The sequence below is a fragment of the Eriocheir sinensis genome, chromosome 9, assembly GCF_024679095.1.
Source record: "Eriocheir sinensis breed Jianghai 21 chromosome 9, ASM2467909v1, whole genome shotgun sequence".
NCBI classification, from domain to species: Eukaryota; Metazoa; Arthropoda; class Malacostraca; order Decapoda; family Varunidae; genus Eriocheir; species Eriocheir sinensis.
The window spans coordinates 14,800,778-14,822,847 of record NC_066517.1 but is presented as its reverse complement, the minus strand read 5'-3'; the positions used below and the strand labels follow the sequence as shown (position 1 = coordinate 14,822,847).

The following is a 22,070-nucleotide window of genomic DNA, read 5'->3' as shown; positions in this document are numbered from 1 at the left end:
GCTTCTCCTACTTGTTAATCTTCTGCTGCCTTCATTTTGTTTCTCCTGGTTTTGCTGTTCATTTACCTTCCAACTTGCTGCTTCTTCTCTTTTTATTTCTACCACTGATACTGTCCACTTGCTTTCTCTTTCTTTCTGATTCTACTGCTTTTCCTTTCTTCTCTTCCTTAGTCGAATTTTTTGCGGTAATGTTTTTCTCTTTTCTATTATTTTCTTCTATCTCTTTCAGGCTCCTTTTCCTTCGGTTCTTCTATTTCTTATTTCCAGTTTTCTCATTCATTTGCTAGATCTTGTTCTCTTATTCTTGTTCTTACTTGTTTCTGCTCTTTTTTCTTGTTCTTTTTCCTATTTCTTCTTCTTCTTCCAACTCCTAACTTTTTTTCTGCGGCTACTTTTGTGATAGACCAGTTACATTTTTCCCGATTTGATACTGCTTGTCTTCTCCGTCTTCCAGCTGCTAAACTTTATTCTGTTTCTACGACTTTTGATACTTTCCGGATGCTCCTTTTTGCGTTATTTTTAAAGCTGTCTTCGATTTTTTTCTTTCTGACTAAACTACTACTACTTGCTTTTCATTCTCATTTTACGGTTTTCAATAGTCCTGCTTCTCTAATTCGACTTAAATCCTTCTTACTAAACTTCTATTTGCTTCTCAGGTTACGGTATCCAATAGTCTAACTTCTCTTCAATTCAAATTCAATCCATCCGACTGAACTATTACTTCATTCTTTTACGGTCTTGAATGGCCTGGTTATCTTTAATTCTACTTTAATCCTTGTAACTAAACTATTATCTACTACTACTACTACTACTACTGCTATTATTTGCTTCTTAGTTTACAATTTCCAGAAGGCTGCTTTTTCCTAATTCTACTTTAATCTCTCTTGACTAAAAACAACTACTTTCTACTCTTTCCTCTTGCTCCGCCGCCCCGGGAGTGCCAGCAACCCGAGTCTCTCCTGGACTGTTTGGGTTCGTCAGTACAGGGGCGTTTATAAAGCATTAATGTAAAGGTTTTTTTCTTCCCCCTCCTCTTCGTGCATGTTCTATTAGCACTCATAAGCGTCGTGTTTGTTGTTTGAGGTAAATATTGACTCGAGAGAGAGAGAGAGAGAGAGAGAGAGAGAAAGTTGAATTATGAAATGGTGGCCGGCTCGTGAGTTAGGTTGGCAATCCTGATATTCTGTTTACACTTGATCGCTCGCTCGTGTTTTCTCGCCCTGTTTGTTTTGCACTGAGTGTGTTTGCCTAATGCCTGGCAGCACTTTTTAACCCTTTCATTCTCCGCCCCTCTCTCTCTCTACCTTATCATAGCGAAATCAAGCACCCGTCAATTAATACCAGGCTCCGTAAAATGCCTCGGCGGGATTAAATTCTGAGTCATTTTTCCCTTCAGTGTTGAGTATGAATTGTCTGACGGACTGGAAGGGCGGGAGAGAGGGGAGTGAGTGAGAGATGGAGGGAAGGAATGGAAGAGAGAAGGAAAGGGAAGGAGGAGGGAGAGGAAATGGACGAGAGAGGGGAAAGCAAGAGGGGAGGGGAGTGGGAAGGTGGGAAAGAAAGGGAGAGATAAGGAGGAAAGGAGTAGAAGTAAGAGGGAGAAGGGGAAAGTGAATAGAAAGAGGGAGGGAGTGGAAAAGAGAGAAGGGGAGAGAGAATAGAAGGAAATGGATAGAGGGAGTAGAAGAGAGAGAGAAGGGGAGAGGGAATGGAAGAGAGCGGGGAGATAAGAGATGGGAGAGTGAGAAAGTGGAAAAGAGAGAGGAGGGAGGGAGTGGAAGAGAGAAGTATAGGGGAAAAGGAAATAGAAAGAGAGGGAAGGAGGGAGTGGAAGAGAGAGGGATGGGGAGAGCGAGTTGAAGAGAAAGGGGAAACGAGAGGGAGGGAATGAATGGGAAAGAGAGGGAAGGAGAGGGGGAGAGAAAGAGAATGGAAGAGAGAAAGGGAAGCCAGGAGGGAGGGAGGTACATAAGGGCTGAACGTTAGTGGGTTGTGATTTATAATATCTTCTGCTCCACTAAATCATTCAGGCGAAAACAACTCCACTTAAAAATATATATGAATAGCATTAGCGCGAGGGAAGCTTAACTAACGCAGAGGGAAGGAGAAATATCGCGCGTTCTTAGGCGTTAGACGTGAGTTATGTCCGCCCAACAAACTAGTTCCCCGCCCCCTTGCCTCTCTTTCTCTCTCTCCCTCTCTCTTTCTTTCTCTCTCCTCTCCTGGCTGGCTGGTTTTCTTTCTTTCTACCGGCTTCCTTGTTTCTCGTTCTAGTATTTCCGTCCTTTCTCCTTTCCCGCTTATTTTCTTGGGGCATCGTTTGTTGTTTTCTTTTTCTTGTTGTGGTTGTTTTCTTTTCTTGGGTTCGTCTCTTTGATTGTTTATTGCCTCCTTTATTCCTTTCGTTTATTTTCTTCTTTGCGTCTCCTTTCCCTTTCTTTCTTTATCCTCTTCTTTCTTATCCTTCATCCTCTTCCTTTCTTTTATTTCTTCCTTCCTTCCTTTTATTTCTTCCCTTTCTCCCTTCCCTCCTTCCTTTCTTCTCTCCTCCTTTCATTCTTTCCTTTTCTATCCTTTCTCCCTTTCCTCTTCTTCCCTTTCCTCTTTCATCCCTTCATTCCTATCCTTCCTTCCCTCTCTCCTCCACCCTTCAACCCTTCCTTTCCTATCACTCCTCCCTCCTTCCTCTCTCCCTTCCTTCGTCCGTGCGTGTCTATCCATAACTAAAGAAAATTGAGAACCTCACGTCAACCTTCGCCTTGCCCCGGTGCGCCACTCCGTCTCTTTGATTGATAAGCCTCAGTTCGCCTCGCCCAAGTTTTCCCACGCTTCCCCAGGTATCCTCAGGTGTTCCCAGGTGCGGGTAGACGACCAACCCGCTAGGGAGGAAGACTTAATTGGATGAGTGGCTGAGTTGCACGTTGACTGATCTGACCTGGATTCGAACTTGGGCAACTTTGGTTATAATTAAGCGAGTCAGCCAGTGATGTCTTTTTTCTGAAGTTCTGAAGTTTCCAGTAAAGGAGATGATGATGTTAAGGAGTTTGTTGATGTTTTAAATTGATATGTAATTTTTAACGCATTTTTCTTTTGCTCTTTCATTATTATTATTTTTTTTTATTTTTCTACTACGTATATTTCTCTTTTCTTTTTGTTATTGTTTCACGATTTTTCTTTGATTCACTTTTTTTGGACAGTTTTCTGGAATTTGTTAACCTTTTAAAATGGTGATTTGTTATTGTTAACGTATTTATCGTTTCGCTTTCAGTATTCTTTTTGTTATTCCTTGTTGTTCTACTACATATATTTTTCTATCTTTGCTTTCTGTTACTGTTGCCTGATTTTTCTTTGGCTTTTACTGTTATTTTTTTATGAACAATTTGCTAGTCTTTTTTTCTCTCTCGCCGGGGGGAATTTCAAGAAACAGAAATCAATTTTGTCTGCAGGTATCTCTTTCATTATTTCATTCTCGCGCGTGTGTTTTTCTCCTATTTTTTCTTCTTTTTCTTCTGTAACTTCCGCTTCCGTGATTACACGTTCTCTACTTCGCAATTCCAAAGGTTGAATTGGAAAAACGACACTCACGTTTATTGAAGCATTTATGTATTGGAGAATTTATTTATTTATTTATTCATTTATTCATCCTTCCTCACCTTGTCCGTGCGAGTGTGTGTGTGTGTGTGTGTGTGTGTGTGTGTGTGTGTGTGTGTGTGTGTGTGTGTGTGTGCGCGCGCTGTAATTTCGCAAACAATCTGCTGCTCATTTCTGCTAATTTTGTCTGTTTTCATAAATCATCCGAATATTTTTTGTTTTTTTCTTTCATAGAATCCGCTTAATGTTACTTGATTAATTACAAATTGCATTCAGCTTTTCATGAGAGAGAGAGAGAGAGAGAGAGTTCCTTGTCATTATTATTCTCGCGGGTGATAAAAAGTTTGCTAGGACACGACATGCTGGAACCTTAAATTCGAGCTGTTATTTCGAGCATAACAATCATTTTTGCTACAATTGTTTCTACTCCTCCTACCACCACCACCACCACATCCTCTCCTGCTATGACCACCATTGCCACTATCACTCACTATTACCACCGCTACTATGCGTCCCCTTCACCAGAGAAGCATCGTTTTAGAACTTCGGTCCCACTCCCTGCCGCCTTTCATGTCATACCCACACGGCCACCATTGATAGACTTAGCACTTGTCCCAAATTACCCACCTGTGCTTCAGAACTTACTAGCGAGGGACAGCCGGGAGAGAGGGAGAGACACAGAGAAGGCATAAGCAACATGAGAGAGAGAGAGAGAGACAGAGTTAAAGACAGCAAGAGAGAGAGAGAGGAATATCACTTTATCAATAAACGCTTGCCGTCCGGAGGTAAATAGTGCCACGTTGCTGGGCCTGAGAGAGAGAGAGAGAGAGAGAGAGAGAGAGAGAGAGAGAGAGAGAGAGACACACACACACACACACACACACACACACACACACACACACACACACACACACACACACACACACTCTCAAACAGACACTAAAAGATATTGAGGTTTATTGAAGTGGATGAGTACACTGCATGAAACTGAAGGTGAGGAGAGCCTAGTGGAGGTGGAAGCAGGTGGAGGGAGTGTGGATGAAGGGTGGAGCAAAGGGAGGAGAGGCAAAAGGAGAATGATGGAGGCTGGGGCAGTGTGAGCAAGAGTGGAATGATTGGAAAGTGGAATATTGGGTTTAATGTGTACTGGCGGTGGAGGAAGTAAAGTGAAATAGACAAAACTTAAGTGGAATGAAATGCGAGAAAACTTTAAGGTATGGGAGGAGGAGAGAGAGAGAGAGAGAAGCCCTAATGGAGAAATGTGATATTACAAGAGGCATATCCAGGAGAGTGCAATAACAACAACTCCGCTAATAATAATAATAATAATAATAATAATAATAATAATAATAATAATAATAATAATAATAATAATAATAATAATAATAATAATACAAACCTTAAGTGAGTGTCAAAACATTCATAATCAACAAGAACGAAAGTAATTGACGAGAGTGGAAAAGTGTGAACGTATAATCCCATAAAGTATCGTTTGTTGTGAATATGAAAATAAACAGTTAGCGTCGTTAATCAAAAGGACTCGTTAATCTTCATATATGTTGTTCAAGAGTGAGCGATGAACACGTAAATATATATACCAAAAAAAAAAGTGATGAACCTATTTGAAAACGGGAGGGGAAAGTATGTCTGGATGTGTATGGGGGATTGCGAGGAGAGAGAGAGAGAGAGTATGGGGGTGTGATAATAAATGAGATATGGGAGAAGTTTATGAGGAATGAGAGTAAGGAAGATTGCAGGGAATACGGATGCTCTCTCTCTCTCTCTCTCTCTCTCTCTCTCTCTCTCTCTCTCTCTCTCTCTCTCTCTCTCTCTCTCTCTCTCTCTCTCTCTCTGTTTTTTTTTTCTTTTTCTTTCTTCTTCTGTTTTCTTCTGTTCTGTGTCTCTGTGTATCTCTCTCTCTCTCTCTCTCTCTCTCTCTCTCTCTCTCTCTCTCTCTCTCTCTCTCTCTCTCTCTCTCTCTCTCTCTCTCTCTCTCTCTCTCTCTCTCTCTCTCTCTCTCTCTCTCTCTCTCTCTCGCTCCTCTAGATGGCATGTCCCACCATCATACTCCATCCAACTTAAGTAGGCAATAAATTATAATCCAGTGGTATAGTGATGGCTGGAGAACCCCTCGACGACCACCACCACCACCAACAACAACAACAAAAACAATAACAACAACACCACCACCACCACCACCACCACCACTTCTACGACTTGGATCTACTCTATACAATCATTACTACGACTTCTACGACTTGGATCTACTCTATACAATCATTACTACGACTTCTACGACTTGGATCTACTCTATACAATCATTACTACGACTTCTACGACTTGGATCTACTCTATACAATCATTACTACGACTTCCACTTCCATTACTACCACCACCAGTACGCATTCACTAATACGTAATCACTACCTCGGTCACAGCCTTCATCTACTACTATAACTACTACAACCTTGGCCATTACTAATATTCACCATCACCACCACCATCACTACTACTATGACTTCTCTACACTATAACCATCACCACTGCATTTACTATCGCCACTACACATTCACTATTACACAATCACTACTACTATCAGCCCCAATACTGCCTCTGTCCTTAACTTCACTATAACCATCATCATGAATAAGAATATCAAGACGAATCGCTATTGTGACTACCATCTTTACCATTACTAATATTCACCACCATTGCCTCCATCATAATCACCACAATAATTAAACGTCATCATCATAATTTTCAACACCATCATTATCACCATTTTCACCATTAACTACCATGAAATCCTCAAACCATATAGTACCCACCACCACCACCACTACTACTTCTGCTACCATCATCACCACCACCACCAGCACCCACCACCCCCTCCAGCATGTCAGTTCATCTCCAGAGCGCGTAACGTTACCTCTGCTCGCGAGAATATGTAAGGAGAGTGTCAAATTTGCAGTGAAATAGCTCTCTCTCTCTCTCTCTCTCTCTCTCTCTCTCTCTCTCTCTCTCTCTCTCTCTCTCTCTCTCTCTCTCTCTCTCTCTCTCTCTCTCTCTCTCTCTCTCTCTCTCTCTCTCTCTCTCTCTCTCTCTCTCTCTCTCTCTCTCTCTCTCTCTCTCTCTCTCTCTCTCTCTCTCTCTCTCTCTCTCTCTCTCTCTCTCTCTCTCTCTCTCTCTCTCTCTCTCTCTCTCCTTTTTTTTGTTTTTGTGTCTTGTAAGTTTTTGTTGCTTTAAATTGCTATATTAAAGTTGAGGTTGAGAGAGAGAGAGAGAGAGAATTTACTGCGAGTGAAACTACAGCAGCGGCATCCGGTATCTCTCTCTCTCTCTCTCTCTATCTCTCTCTCTCTCTCTCTCTCTCTCTCTCTCTCTCTCTCTCTCTCTCTCTCTCTCTCTCTCTCTCTCTCTCTCTCTCTCTCTCTCTCTCTCTCTCTCTCTCTCTCTCTCTCTCTCTCTCTCTCTCTCTCTCTCTCTCTCTCTCTCTCTCTCTCTCTCTCTCTCTCTCTCTCTCTCTCTCTCTCTCTCTCGCTCTCTCTCTCACTCTCTTTCCCCCCCCCCCCCCATCTCACACATCCTTACGTCCCTTCTCTTCCAACCCAACTCCTGGTTTCCCACTTCCTTCCCTCTCTCCTGCTCCTCCTCCTCCTCCTCCTCCTCCTCCCCCTCCTCCTCCTCCCAGTAATGTGCCGTTGGAGCCAGCATACAGATGTGGTTCGCCCGTGTTGGTGTGCTGGTCACGTGGTCTGTCAGCTAACCCACCTCGTCTCCCTTCACCCCCCTTCTTCACCCTTAGCTCCTTTTCCCTTTACCTCCTCCCTTTTCTCCTTGCTTCATCCTCCTTCCCCTTCCCCTAGACACCCTTTTTTGCATTGCCTTTATTTCCTTCCTTTTTTCTCTTCCATTTTTTCTTCTCCTTCCCCTCCCCTCTTTTGACCCATTTCCTTGTATTGTCTTTGCTTTCTTTCTTCCCTTTCCTTTACTTCTCCTTTCTTTCTTCTTCTTCTTCTTCTTCTTCCCACTTTCCCTAACCTTCTTTCTCCTTTATTTGTGGAAGCTTCCCCACGCCTCCTCCCTTTATTTCTTCACTTCTTCCCTTTTCTTCCCCCTACCATCACCTCCTTTCCCCTTTACTTATGATACCCTTGTTTTCTCACCTCCTTCCTTTGCTTTTTCCTCTTTCTTCTTCATTTTTAATTCTTCCATTCATTTCTATTTCCCCATTGTTTCTTCATCTCTCCTCTCGTCACTTCTACCCCTTTTTTTTCTGCTTTCACATTCTCTCTCTCTCTCTCTCTCTCTCTCTCTCTCTCTCTCTCTCTCTCTCTCTCTCTCTCTCTCTCTCTCTCTCTCTCTCTCTCTCTCTCTCTCTCTCTCTCTCTCTCTCTCTCTCTCTCTCTCTCTCTCTCTTCACCTTCTTTCTCCTTTATATGTGTTGCTCTTGCTTCCTCTCCTTTCCTCTCCTCTCGTTAATTGTTCCCATTGTTTCTCCTCCTTCATTCCTTTTTCTTTCCCCTTTCTTTCCCCTCTATCTATCTTGCACTTGTTTCATTTCGTGTCCTCACTTTACTTAACTCACTTCTTTCTCATTTTTCCTTCTTCTTTTCACCCCATTTCTTCCCTCATTATTTGTCATGTCCTTTCCCCTCATCCCTCTTTCATATATTTCTTTAATTTCTTTCTCCTTCTTCTCTACTTTTTTCACCCCTGATCTTTCCCTTTTTATTTGTCTTGTCCGTGTTTCCTACCATCTTCTCTCACCCTCTCCTCTTACTTTTTGTTCGGTCTCTCTCCCTTTTATCGTATCTCCTGTTACCCTTTTGCATTCTCCCCTTACTTTCTTAGCTCCCTTTTTCTTACTTCATTTCCCCTCAGTTCTCACACGTCTTTTTCCCCTCTTCATATTTTTTCTCTTCTCCCTCTTAAGTCTTCATCCTCCACTCCTCTGCATTGTCTCCCTTTCTCTTCACTTTCACTTCTTGTTTTCTTGTCTTCTCTTTCTTTTCTTCCTTTTACAAGCAGTTCCTATACCTCTCTGTTGCTCCCTTCCCATTTCTGCCCATTCTTTTTTTCTATTTCCCTTTTTCCTGTCTCAAAAGCTTGCAAAAGGAGGGAGGGTAGGGGAGAGAGAGAGAGAGAGAGAGAGAGAGAGAGAGAGAGAGAGAGAGAGAGAGAGAGAGACGATGCAAATAACTTTTTCCCAAGCATATAATACCAGCTGTAAGGATTTGTACAATGGACTAACCCACTAAAGCAGCCAGCCTCGTTATAAGCCAAAAGCTCCCCTGTTACCCGAGCCTCCCTTCCTCCTGCTCTTCCTCCTCCTCGTCCTTATCCATTCCTATCATCCCCTTCTACCTCCTCTCACTCCTCTCCTTCTCCTCCTATCCACACTGCCACCCTTCCCTTCTCTCTCCTCCCCCTTCATCTTCCCCACCATTTACACTCACCACGTCACCACCATTAACACTCCACCACACACCCACTCCACCACCATCACCACCACCATAACCTCCATCATCACCACCGTTACTTCCTTGGAGACTATACCTGTTAATACGTGCGAGTAGGTGTGTGTGAGAGGGCTGTGGGTGTTGATGGGTGAGTGAGAGTGAGAGTGAGAGTGAGAGAACGTGAGAGAGTGTGAGAGTGGGTGAGAGTGAGTGATAATGGGTGAGAATGAGTGAGTGAGTGAGTGTGAGTGTGTGTGTGTGAGAGAGAGAGAGAGAGAGAGAGAGAGAGAGAGAGCAATTCTGTTTAGTAGTAGCAATGTACTCTAACAGCTGGACTGCTAATGGTAACGATAGTGTCCGGTTCTCTCTCTCTCTCTCTCTCTCTCTCTCTCTCTCTCTCTCTCTCTCTCTCTCTCTCTCTCTCTCTCTCTCTCTCTCTCTCTCTCTCTCTCTCTCTCTCTCTCTCTCTCTCTCTCTCTCTCTCTCTCTCTCTCTCTCTCTCTCTCTCATCCCTCCTGGTCCTTTACTATTTCACTGTACACGTCGATCAGTTCTTGTTTCTTTTTCAGTTGCTTCAATTTCTTTCCTTTTCGTGTCTCTTGTTTAGCGTTTTGCTTCACTTTCTTGTTTTTTCTGTTAAAAAAAAAGTCTTGGGAGATTGAGTGTGACGTTTCACTTACTCATACTTTTTTCTCTTTTATTTTATCATTCATATATTTAGGAGTTTACTATTTTATTCACTTTTTGATTCATACACTCATTCATTCAGTGGTTCGAGATGTTGTAATTAGTTTTGTTTTGTATTTTCATGACCTTTTTACTTGACTTTCTATACTCTTTATTGGGGCAGTGATTAGCGACCTTTTTTTCTGACTTGTTTTTTTCCCTTTGAGCTGCTTTCTTTAACTGTAAAAATTGGTAGAAAATATGATAAGATTCCTTTTCTCAATTTCAGGTGTCGCCACGAGCTAAATTAGGCCTTGATACACCTGTCTTCGTCGTCATGCTATCAACAAGTGAGTGTTCCACCGCCCGAACTTGTTGCTTGATTATTTCTCAAACTTTTAATTGATTCTTTTTTTTTTGCCGGGAAAGGTACGGCGAAATTTCTTGAGTTTTACATCTAAGTGTATGAAGAAAGTTAAACAGCTGAATGGTTGAAGAAGTAGTGGATATAATAGTGGAAGTAATGAAGGATGGGTGATATGTAATTAGAAAAAGGAAGGTGGGATATGTTGATTTCTCATACGTTGAATATATGAAAAAAAAAGTGAAACAGTTGACCTTATATGAAGAAAAAATATACATACAACTGAATATTCAATGTAAGCTGGAATTTGTTTGGTTTGGTTTTACGGTGAATAGTATATACATAAGTGAAGGCGAACTAACACGAGATACAGCGTGATAGAGATAACAATTGTGTAAGTTATGCTGACGATGTAGTAATTGCAGCAGGGAATTGAACGTTGGGGTTTAGGAACGGGACAGGAAATTAAGTGCTGGAACAAAATGAAAGGTGATGCTGTTTGAATTTATTGGTTGATATGAATAGTTTTGAAATATAGTTATGTAGAATTTGAGACCTAAGAGTAATAAGCGTTTTCCTAGAAGCTAAGTTGATGTTGAGTATGAGGAATAGAAAAAGAAATAATTCAATAGAATGAAATGAAGGGTGAAAGTATTGGCGAATTGTTGATAAGTAAGAATAACCGAGAAATGAAAGTTAAAATGAACGTACGAGGAATACAAAGAGATGCAGATAAAAGCGGGAATAATCGGAGGAACAGGGAAACAATGAAGTAATAGTCGAAGGGAAATAAAATGTTCATAACTGGTGCAATTTCGCAGGGAACAAGTGACTGGAAGGTGAAACTAACGCAATCTGAAAAAAAGGGGAAATTCTAAAATCGAAAGTGCGGAGAAAGATCCAATTGAAAAAGAAAAAATGAAATGATACCAAATGAAAACTGCGCAAAGAAAAAAAAAACTAACACGGAGAGATGAGAGGAAAACGAAAACAGAGATGAGACAATAGAAAGATGTGGGTGAGGACAAAAGGAGAAAACAAGGACTTAAGAATATCAATCATTTAGTAAAGATAGTGAAGTAAAGAAGGAAAAAAGGGACAAAAGGTGTGTGCGGAAGACAGATAATGTTGAAAAGTAAATGAGGTCATAAAGAAATAAGAATAAGACGACTATAGAGCATAAAATAAAATAAAATAAGAGACTATATTTTCCGAAGTTAAACAGAAAATGATCAAGAAACACACACCAAACAAAAGACAGTATCGACACCTCTCCACCATAAATTGACCTCTCTTTTGCCCTCTCGTTTTTTCTGCTTTTGTTCGGAGCAGCAGCATCTAGCGGGCTTTATTATTTTGTTGTTTTTGTTTTAGCCATTGAGCAGCCTCCTTTGCTGTAAAAAAGACAATTCAAACAAAACATCAAAGTAAAATAAAGCAAAAATATTAATCTGGGAAAAAATCAAAAGCAGGAATATAGATCGAAAATAAAAATCCCCGAAAAGCAAGATCCATAGGGAAGCGTTACCGAAAACAAAACAAAGCAAAACGCGTGAGTTCGGGAGCTGAAGAGGACAGGAACCACGTCACATTTTCCATCAATCATAACTCACACTTCTGGGCAGCCCGTGTGTTGATTGGCTGATGAGTTGGAAGGAAATGGTTGACGGAAGGGAGAAGGAAAAAGGGAAGGAAATATGGGATGGGGGGAAGTCGGAGAGAGAGAGGGAGAGGAAGAAGGAGAGGGAGCGGGAGGGAGAGAGGGAGATAGATGAAAGGTATGATGTAGGGGATGGAGAGAGGATGGAGAGGAATAGAGAGTAGTTAAAGAGGAAAGGTGATATGGGTAGGATGAAACACACACACACACACACACACACACACACACACACACACACACACACACACACACACACACACACACACACACACACACACACACACACACACACACACACACACACACACACACACACACACACACACACATGCGCCGAATTGCTCTGTAAATGGAGATGGATAGGCCGTATATCGGTGAGTGAGTGATGGCGTAAGTAAGTGAGTTAGTGAGTGAGTGATTGAGTGAGTTTGCGAGTGAATTTGTGTGCGAGGCAGTGAATGAGGGAGTGAGTAAATGATGGAATGGGTGAGTGAGGGAATGCATGGGTGAGTGAGGATTTGGATGAGTGAGTTTGTGAGTGAGTTTGTGTATGAGGAAGTGAATGAGTGAGTGAGTATATGAGGGAGTGAATGGGTGGGTGAGTAATGATTTGAATGAGTAAATTTGTGTGTGAGGGAGGGAAAGAGTAAATGATGGAGTAAGTGAGTGAGGGAAAGAGTGAGTGCGTTAAGTCAGTGAATCATGAGTGAGTAAGTGATTTTTTGACAGTAAAGGAAGCAGAAAAGCCCCCCCCCAAAAAAAAAGCCCGCTAAAAATAAAATAAATAAGTAAATGTTTAAGGGAATGATCGGGTCTTTCATGAATCACTTTACTCTCAGGCGACTTTTTATCAGCCTTGCACTCCTCATTCTCCCTCATTTACTTTGGGTTATTCCTCTCTCCTCCTCCTCCTCCTCCTCTTCCTCCGCCTCCTCCTCCTCCAATAAAATAAATAAGTAAATGTTTAAGGGAATGATCGGGTCTTTCATGAATCACTTTACTCTCAGGGGATTTTTTTATTAGACTTGCACTCCTAATTCTCCCTCATTTACTTTGGGTTATTCCTCTCTCCTCCTCCTCCTCCTCCTCCTCCTCCTCCTCCTCCTCCTCCTCCTGACCAGTAGTGACCCTCCGTCGTTAACCCTCGGCAATTAACTCTCAAAGGGGCCATTACAGGGCCATCCCTCAAGGCACTACGAAGACTGGCGCTCCCCTGCACCGCCCCGCCCTTGGCCACTCCCTACCTTTCCTCCTGCCGCTCCCCTGCCCTTACCTCATGCCCCCCCTTGCCCCTCTCCCCCTGCCCTTCCACTGCATCGCCCTTTCAAGTTACTCCTTAGCCTTTTTCTCTCTACAAGACTTCAAACCTTCCCCTTCTCTCTCTCTCTCTCTCTCTCTCTCTCTCTCTCTCTCTCTCTCTCTCTCTCTCTCTCTCTCTCTCTCGTTAGGTACTATTGGTTCAGAGGATGAGGAGGAAGAGGAGGAGGAGGAGGAAGGAGAGATGGGGGAGGATCACGAAAATGAGAAGCAACAGGAGGAAGAGGAGAGATCAAACATCGAAGAGCGAGAGTAATAGGCCGAAGAATAGGAGGAAGAGGAGCAGAAGGAGGAGGAATAGGATTTTGAGTACGGGGAGCAGGAGGAAAATAAGATTGTGGAGGGAAAAAAAGGCTGGTTAAAAAGAGAGCAGGATGAAGAAGGAGTTGATTTCAGTAGAAGGGCAGAGTAATGGGTATGTGAGGAGGGAACAGTAGGGGAAGAGAAGGGCTTAAGGAGTGTGATATGTACGTAGGAAGAGGGGAAGAGGTGGAGAGAAGGTAGGAAACGAATACAAGGAAGTGTGAACGAGAATGAGGCCTAGGAGAAGAGGAGAAAGAAGAGGAGGAGGAGGAGGAGGAGGTGAGGATGAGGAGAGGTATGGGTTAGTGAAATGGAGAAAAGGTGAGGAAAAGCTACAGGAGGTGGAGGAGGAGGATACGGTGAAGGAGGAAAATGAGAATAGGTAGAGTTTAGGGGGAATGGTGAGGAAAAGGCTGTAGGAGGTGGAAGAGAAAGATAAAATGAAGAAAATGAGAAGAAGGTAGAGTTTTGGTAGAGGAAGAGGAGGAGGGCGGAGGGGGGAGATGAAGGGGAGGGGTAAGCACTGTAAGGGAATTGTACTGTAATGGAGAAAATGGAAAGGGTGAGAAGGTGAGAAAAGGTAGAATTTTAGATGGAGGAGGACGAGGAGATGGAGGGAAGGGAGGAGGGGTGAATGGATGGGGAAGAATAGGTATTGTAATGGAGAAGGAAGATGAGAAAAGGTAGAATTTTGGGTTGAGGAGAAGGAAGAGGAGATGGAAGTAGAGAGGAAGGGAGAGGGGAAGAGGCAAGTACTGTGACTCTGAGGCCAATTAAGAGAAGTCCACCAAGGCGTCCCCACGTGCATGCTAATCCGGCGGCCACTGAACGTTTTCTAGGGCTGTAAACGTTTGTCCAACCCCGCAAGCGTTCCCTCGAGTGTTGGACGTTTCTCGTGGACTATAGCGTTTCTGCACACTTTGAAGCTTAATTCCAGATCTCTTTGAAACGTTTATCCACATCCCTGCAAACGTTTTCATTAAGAGCAGGAACTGAGTCATTGGATCGAAAAATAGTATGCCACAGAATATTATCAATTTCAGAACAAACATTGTCCCAATTGACTCGAGATTTAAGATAGACCTGACGGGAAATGGTGATATCAGGCACAGAGAAGTCTAAACAGATTTTACAATGAATGGCATTATGGTCAGAAGTACCTATGGGAGCAAGGACAGAAGCCACTACAACACCAAAAATGTCAGTTAAAGCCAAATCCAGGCAGTTACCAGAACTGTGTGTAGGTCCATGAATCAGCTGCTCACAACCAGACAGATTAGAGAAATCCAGAGCAGCAAGACCATTACTATTGGTTGGAGATACAGAACCCAACCATTCTTGGTGATGGCCATTCAAGTCTCCAACAAATATAAAAGATGCTTTAACATCAACTGACTGTAGTGAAGTAATAACAGTTAAAAGGCAATCATACAAGTCATTATTAGCATGAGTTGAATCGTCAAGAGGGAGGACGAGGGGAGCTTCTGAGGGGTATTAGAATAGGGAGGGGAGGGGGACGGGGGGAGGGGAAGGGGAAGAGTCAAGTTGGTGATGAGAGGGGACGGACGAGGACCGGCACTTAGAGACGGATGGCGAGGGGAGGATAAACATTCACGAGTATCAGGAAGAGGTGAGCGAGAGGGAATATTTGAGGGACATTGGGGCGGGGAGGAAGAGGGGAAAATGTGATGTGTTTGGGAGAGAGAAAGGTGACAAAGAGGGGATGAAAATGATCTCTGTTATATATTTTTTCCTCCATCTAAAGAGGACAGATAGAGATCACAAAAAAGGCGGAAAAATAACCTCTTTTCGACCCTCATGAAAAGGACTATAAAAGCATCGCAAACAGAGAACCAATTTAGTTTTAGAGGTGTTCTCATACTCCCCTGTTGAACCCAGAGTGAGCCGGGGAGGGGAAATAAAACGGGTAGCTGTCTGTTCTGTAGCGTACCAGTGAAGGATATTGTGAAGAAACCGACCAACTCTTGCAAGACGAGTCAGGGTACGTGGAACCTATTGTGAAGTGTGGTCTTTATACTCGAGAAATTATCAAGTATGACACGGATAGTAAACAGAAAACTAACTATAATGGAAGAGAATCAACATCCAGACTAACTTTGAGGTTGATAAGTTTCGGAAAGTACGTTGATTAAGAGAGCAGAGGCAAAATATGGCGATTGAGTGAGTGGAAGTGTTGGTGATTGGCTGATTTTTGTGTGGTTATTCTCCTTTATAATGTAAGAGAAACAACGGCCCGATTAACTATGAGGTTGATAAGTTTTGGAAAGTATAGTGATTAAGAGAACAGAGGCAGAATATGGTGCTTTTTGAGTGAGATCGTTTGGGAATGCTATGGTTTTTTTGTGGTCATTCCTCTTTATAATGCAAGAGAAACAACGCCTCGACGGACTATGAGGTTGATAAGCTGTGGAAAATATGTTGATTAAGAGAACAGAGGCAAAAATATGATGTTTAAAGGAAAAAAGGGAGAGGAAAAAGGAGAAACGAACGGAGAGAAGGGCGAGAGGTGGAGGAGGAGGAGGAGGAGCAAGGAGAGAAATCGAGAGGAAAGGGGGGGAGGGAGAGGGGGAAAGGAGGGAGAGAAGAAGAAGGAGGAGGAGGAGGAGGAGGAGTTAAGTGAGATTGGTGATTGATATATGAATTTTGTGTGTGGTTATTCCTTCATTAACTAGGCAGCTGTTGGTGTAGAATGGTAATGACAGATAACTCGGAGTGTGTTGAGGTGTGGAGGGCGTTGGGGTGTTAGTGCCTGGAGTCTGAATGCCTTGAAAGGGTCTAGAAGTGTTGTACTGAAGACGCGACGAGGAAATAAAAAAGAAGAAGGGGAGGAGGATAGTTGACTCGAGGGAAAAGGGGAAAGGCAAGAGAAGGGGAATACGAGAGAGAGAGAGAGAGAGAGAGAGAGAGAGAGAGAGAGAGAGAGAGAGAGAGAGAGAGAGAGAGAGAGAGAGAGAGAGAAGAAAAAAAACATAAGCTATAAAGGTTGCAGAAACTTGGAGGAAACAACAGCTTCAATAAGACCAACGAAACGGGAACAGCAACAACAACAACAACAACGATAACAAGTGTCGCTAAAAGTAAAAAATAAAAGAAAAAAACTCCAAGAATCAAGAAAAGCGGGATAAGTACCACACACATAAACAACAACAAAACAAAACAAAAGCAAAACAAAACAAAAACAAAACAAAAACAGGAGGAGCAAAGTCACAACGAAGACAAACTTTTGCAACACTTAATGAACAGCGAGATACACATGACAAGGCGAAGGGGGGGTAGGGGAAGGGATAAGGGGGTAAGGGGGAGGGGGAAGGGGGGGAGAGAAAGGAGTGTAAGGGTGAGGGGTTAGGGGGGAAAGGTTGGGGTGAAGGTAGGTAGGGGTGGTGGGAAGGGGGGTGGGGTATGAAGAGGAGGGGGAACGTGTTTTTCTATGTTTCTGTTTGTGTTTGTGTTTGTTTCCGGCTGTTCGTCGATTTGTCTGTCTCAGCGTTCGAAAGTGAGTGTTTGTTTTGAATTCGTATCCCTTTATTTTCGCTCTCTTTCGCTCTCTCTGTGTCTGTTAGTTTGGGGGAGTGGAGGGAAAAGTCTGTTTGTCTGTTTGTGTTTGTGTATGTGTTTGTTTCCGGCTGTTTGTCTGTTTGGTTTGTCTGTGTCCGGAAGTATGTGTATTTGCTTTAGTATCCCTTCATTTTTCTCTCGTTCGCTCTCTGTGTTTGTTAGCCTTTTTTGCTATGTTCTCGTGCCTGTATTCTCCTTTCGATGTACCGTCTGTATGGCTTCCTGTTTGTTAGTGTCGTATCATAAGACATTTCGCCGCCCAGTAACACATATATGACAAGGCTTTCGTAGGAGTTGTGGGGATTTCCAGGAGTAGTTTTATGACCCTGGTGTTAGTTTGACCCTTCTTCTGTACCATGAACCTAAGGAATCACTCACTAGAACTCGACTGACCCCCTCTTTAACCTTTAGATATTGTTAATGTGAGCAGCGATAGTGTCTTATAAAACCAACCTTAGTGTCTGTGTGTGTCTGTGTCTGAATTCATTTGATGCTATCCGCTGGTATGTGCTTATGCTTTTTCTTATGCTGCGCCTTGTTTATGCTCTCTTAATATATATGTGTCTATGTCTTCGCTGCTATTCTCTTACTTATGTGTCTTCACTAGTGTGTCTTCTGTCTGTCTTTGTTCCCTTCCGCTCATCTGTGCTTCTGTTTTTATGATACCGAATTTCCTTTATGGTCTCTCGCTACTCTGTCTGTATGTCTTTGTTCGCTTCCGCTCGTCTGTGCCCGCGTCTGTGTTCCCGCTGGTGCTTCGCCTTGTTTATAAGCGCAATACTCCCTTCAGAAATTAAATTAAAGCATTTGCATCACTTTACTTTCTTGCACCAAACTTCTTTAAACTTCTGCATGTTTGTCTTAAGTCCCGGAAGACGAGAATTAGAAACATCACCGCCGAGAACGAGCAGCGAGATTACACGAAAACTTGCGTCTTGTCTTGTTTACCTGTTAATTGCGAAGCTCAGGTAATCGTCTTTCATACCTGTGTGCTTGCCTGTATTATACCTGCTTGAATGCCTGTTTGATGCCTTGCTCTTTCTCACGTGCACAGTTAAAAAAAAATATATAGTAATACGAACACTTTAATCTTGTTAATTTCGAGGGTCAGGAAATCGTCTTCTTACATCTGTTTGTATTGTATATCTCCTTGAATACCTATTTGATACCTTGCTTTGTTTCTTACGCGTACAGCTACAGAGAAAAAGAATAACACGAACACTTGAATCTTGTTAATTTCGAGGGTCAGGAAATCGTCTTCTTACCTTTGTTTATATTGTGTATTTCCTTGAATACCTGTTTGATACCTTGCTTTTTTTCTTATGCGTACAGTTACAGAGAAAAAGAGTAACATGAACACTTGAATCTTGTCTTATTTACCTCTTAATTTCAAGGCTCATGTAATCGTCTGTACACCTGTGTTCATGCGCCTACCTGCATAAATACCTTTTTTTTTACGTCCCCGCCGGTAGGCTTTCTTCAGGGGCCAGGTGGTCAGCCCAAGCCCGTCATGGCGCAGGCAATTTTTATAGTGACGCCAGCTATGCTTGGCTCATGCTGCCCCCCGGAACTCATTCTTGATTCACTGGACGGTTTCTTCTAGAGTCCGGGTTGATGGGTGGTCTTCTGGACAGCATGTGGGTAGTCTTAGGCAACTCGACGGTGACTGAAAAATCCCAGGTGGTAGCGTGGGGATTCGAACCGACGTTGTCCATGGCGTGGTGAATGTGAGCCCAGCACGTTAACCACTCAGCCACTGCCTACCCATCTTGCTCTGTTTCTTACGCTTATAGTTGCAGTAACACAACTTAACCTTACTCTTTACCTCGCTGTGACTCGCTAGGCCTTTCCCATCTTTTCATAGCTGTCGCCGTACGTGATAAATACCTGCTTGATGCCTTGCTCTGTGCCTTACCTGCTGAGTTATAGAAAAAGAACTTCACTTTACTCTTCACTTCGCTGTGACTCACTAACCCATTTCCATTCTTTACAACCTGGCGCCGTACGTGATAAATACCCGTCGATACCCATTGATTACATGTGTGTGTGTACCTGTTTATTACCCGCCTTTTAATACTTCTCCGTAGCATCGGCAGGTGGAAAAGGTAGCGTCTCATTAGGTAGTCTTGTTGTTGTTATCGGTTCAATTATCACCAGGAGGATCAGGAGGGGAGGGTGGAGAGGGAGGGGTATTAGGAGGAGGAGGGAGAGAAGGAGAGGGAGGGATAGAAAGAGGGGGAGGGTGGGGTAATGGGAAGGGGGGTGGGGGAGTCATTATGCTCTCTGTCTGGGTAATGGCAGATTGTAATGGAACTAGGCAGTGTGTGTGTGTGTGTGTGTGTGTGTGTGTGTGTGTGTGTGTGTGTGTGTGTGTGTGTGTGTGTGTGTGTGTGTGTGTGTGTGTGCGCGCGAGTGCGAGTGCGAGTGAGCATGAGAAGAGAAGAGAAGAGAAGGGAAAAGAAGAAAAGAGAAGAGGAGAGAAGGGAAGAGAAGAGAAAGAAGAAAAGAGAAGAGGAGAGAAGAGAAGACAAGAAAATAAGAAAAGAAAAGAGACGAGAGAACGGTTCTTTGTTGCGTTATATGAGGCACTAGTCATGAAAAGAAAAGAGCAACAACAGTAGTAGTAGTAGTAGTAGTAGTAGTAGTAGTAGTAGTAGTAGTAGTAGTAGTAGTAGTGGTAGCAGCAGCAGTAATTATAATGATAGCGAAGTGGCCGCGTCAGTAGTGTGGGTGGCAGCGGAGGCGGTTATAAGAGTAAATTTCCTCCTTTGATATCGCGTTAGTTAACATTCATACCTATTAAGTCTGCTCAAAAATTCCGTTTAATTCTTAGTTTCATAAAAGAAACATATCTTGCTCGATTCTCTCGCTCCCTTTCCATTTTTTGTTCAGGGAGCTCGAATAAGCGAGAAAAAAAAAAGATTGGTTGAGGAGAGAAAAAAAATTGCCGAGTGCTCTTTGAAATTTTACTGAAAAAGTTTAGTCATCACATGGAAGCCGTAACTCAAGTGGCAATAATCTCTTTTAGGAGGAAAGAAGTAGATTTTAGAATGAAGGGAGTTTTAACCCCACCTGCAACCTCCCCCCTTAAAAAAATAGAAAGAAAAAAAACTTACGGACCAACCAATGTATTTTATTTTGCTGTAGAAAAGGAAGTATGATAAGTAAATAAAAAAAAAGGTTTTGTTTTGGAGGCGAAATAAATGTGTTTTTGAAATGAAAAGCTCTTTGTTTTGCTTTGTGATAAATAATATTGCGTCAACCATCGCGGAATTCTCACATTTTCGAAACAAACGAAGAGGAAGGTCCGTGATACATCTGATCAAAGTTATCATCATTCTGCTTGCGCAAGTACACAGTAGAATAAAAGTCTTTAAACTTTTTCCGTAAAGTAGCATATTTACAATCATAGTTTTCTCAGCTTTGCAAAAAAGTTATTCAGTCTAAAAATCTCATTTTAGACTCCATAAAAGTAAATTGTATTATAAAACGAACGTTTTAAGCTTCCCTGTTATAAAAGCTTGCATTTAGAAGTTTTTCTCGTGGTGCAAGACGAAGAATGTAGAGGAATACTACAAAAATCTAATTATTGCAAATTGAAACTCAAGGTAAAAAAGTATTAAAAAAGACTGCCCAGCCCTGGTCAGTGATAAAAGTAAATACATCCGCTTTTAAAATAACACGAAAAAAATGTATATTTCTGGTATGCGCAAGAGTTTGCATTTCGCCATACTGTCATATAAAAAAAGAGATTTCAGAGAGTGAAATACATATAACGTAAGACCAGCGAAGGTAAAAAAAGTAGATTAAAGAGTAAGGGAACATTCATAGAGGTAAAAAAAAAAAACTGCAGGAATCTTTTCTCAACGCTGGTATAAAAGAGATGAAACTGAGCAGTGAAACAATGGAGAGAGGAAACTGCATTATTGAAAGTGGAGGCAAGGAGAGGTAGAGAAAGGCTGTTCAAAATACACACACGAAAACAAAAATGAGGAAGAGAGATGAAGGAAAGGCCCCACAATGCATCAGACGAAAATTCCACTCGTCCTAGACTCGCCATCTTTTGTGCAATTTTCCCCGCCAGAGGTCTCCCCGATCCACGCCGCGCCTGAGTTGCCAGTTAGTCACATTAAGCATAGCACATTCCTCCAGCCCAATATTTGCACCGGGGAATAGGAAGCTTAACTACATTCCACTGGCGCTCGGCTCTTCCCCTCCTCCTCCTCCTCTTCCTCCTCTTCTCCGGGGCGAGCGAGGAATAAAACTAGGAAATAAACAAACTCGTCCGAAATTGGTGTCTGGAAGCAGAATTAGGCGCCCCGCTGATGCCAACACCGAGCCGGGGTAGCAAGGTGTTGGAGGCTGGGCAAGAAGGGAGGAGGGGGCTGTTTTTGTGCTTCTCCCTCCCTCCCAGTTTTTTGCTTCCTTTATCTTTTTCTTCCACCATCACTACCACCACCATCAACAACAACAACAACAACAGCAAACAACAACAACAACAACTATAACAATAAAAAACATCATTCCCACCACCACCACCACCACCATGGCCATCCCAACCCCTTTTTTTTTTTTACGTCTATGCCTATAGCCCCGGTAGGCTTGCTTGAGGGGCCTGGATGGTATTCGGCCCCAGCCCGTCATGGCGCAGGCAAGTGTTTATAGTGGCGCCATCTCATCCTTTCTACATCATTCTTCTCCCTTTTCTTTTCTTCTTTCTTCTCTTATAACAAATTTTGCCTCCTTTTCTTCTGTTTCCTCTCTTTTTGATACTTTTTAATCCACCATCTCTTCCTCCTCCTCCTCCTCCTCCTCCTCCTCCATTAGCTGCTTCTCATCCTTCTTTTCTTCATCTTATTTTTTTTCGTCGTTTTCTTCCTCTTCTCCCTTCTTTTTGCCTCTTCTCTTTCTCCTCCTCCTCCTCCTCTTCATCCTTTTCCTCCTCTTCCTCCTCCCTCTGTCAAGACAATACTGGGCCCTCCGCAAGACATGACCATTTTTATAAATATATATATTCAATTTCGGCATCTTTTGTCCCCTCTAATTAAGAATTATTATTTTTATCTCAATATTTTTCCTCTCCGTGTCCTTCCCTTCTCCCTCCCACCCCACGCACTCTCTCCTTTACTCG

The 22,070-nt window shown here is 42.7% G+C and overlaps 1 protein-coding gene across 3 annotated transcripts in view; it reads left to right on the top strand.

Annotated features, from left to right (window-relative positions):
• The window catches only part of LOC126995940 (hemicentin-2-like), a 462,936-nt gene that overhangs the window by 90,002 nt on the left and 350,864 nt on the right, over positions 1-22,070 (top strand). For all 3 annotated transcript variants that reach the window (XM_050855852.1, XM_050855854.1, XM_050855850.1), the window contains exon 2: positions 10,009-10,069. The gene's annotated coding sequence lies outside the window, so the exon portion shown is untranslated. The remainder of the gene's footprint in view (positions 1-10,008; positions 10,070-22,070) is intronic.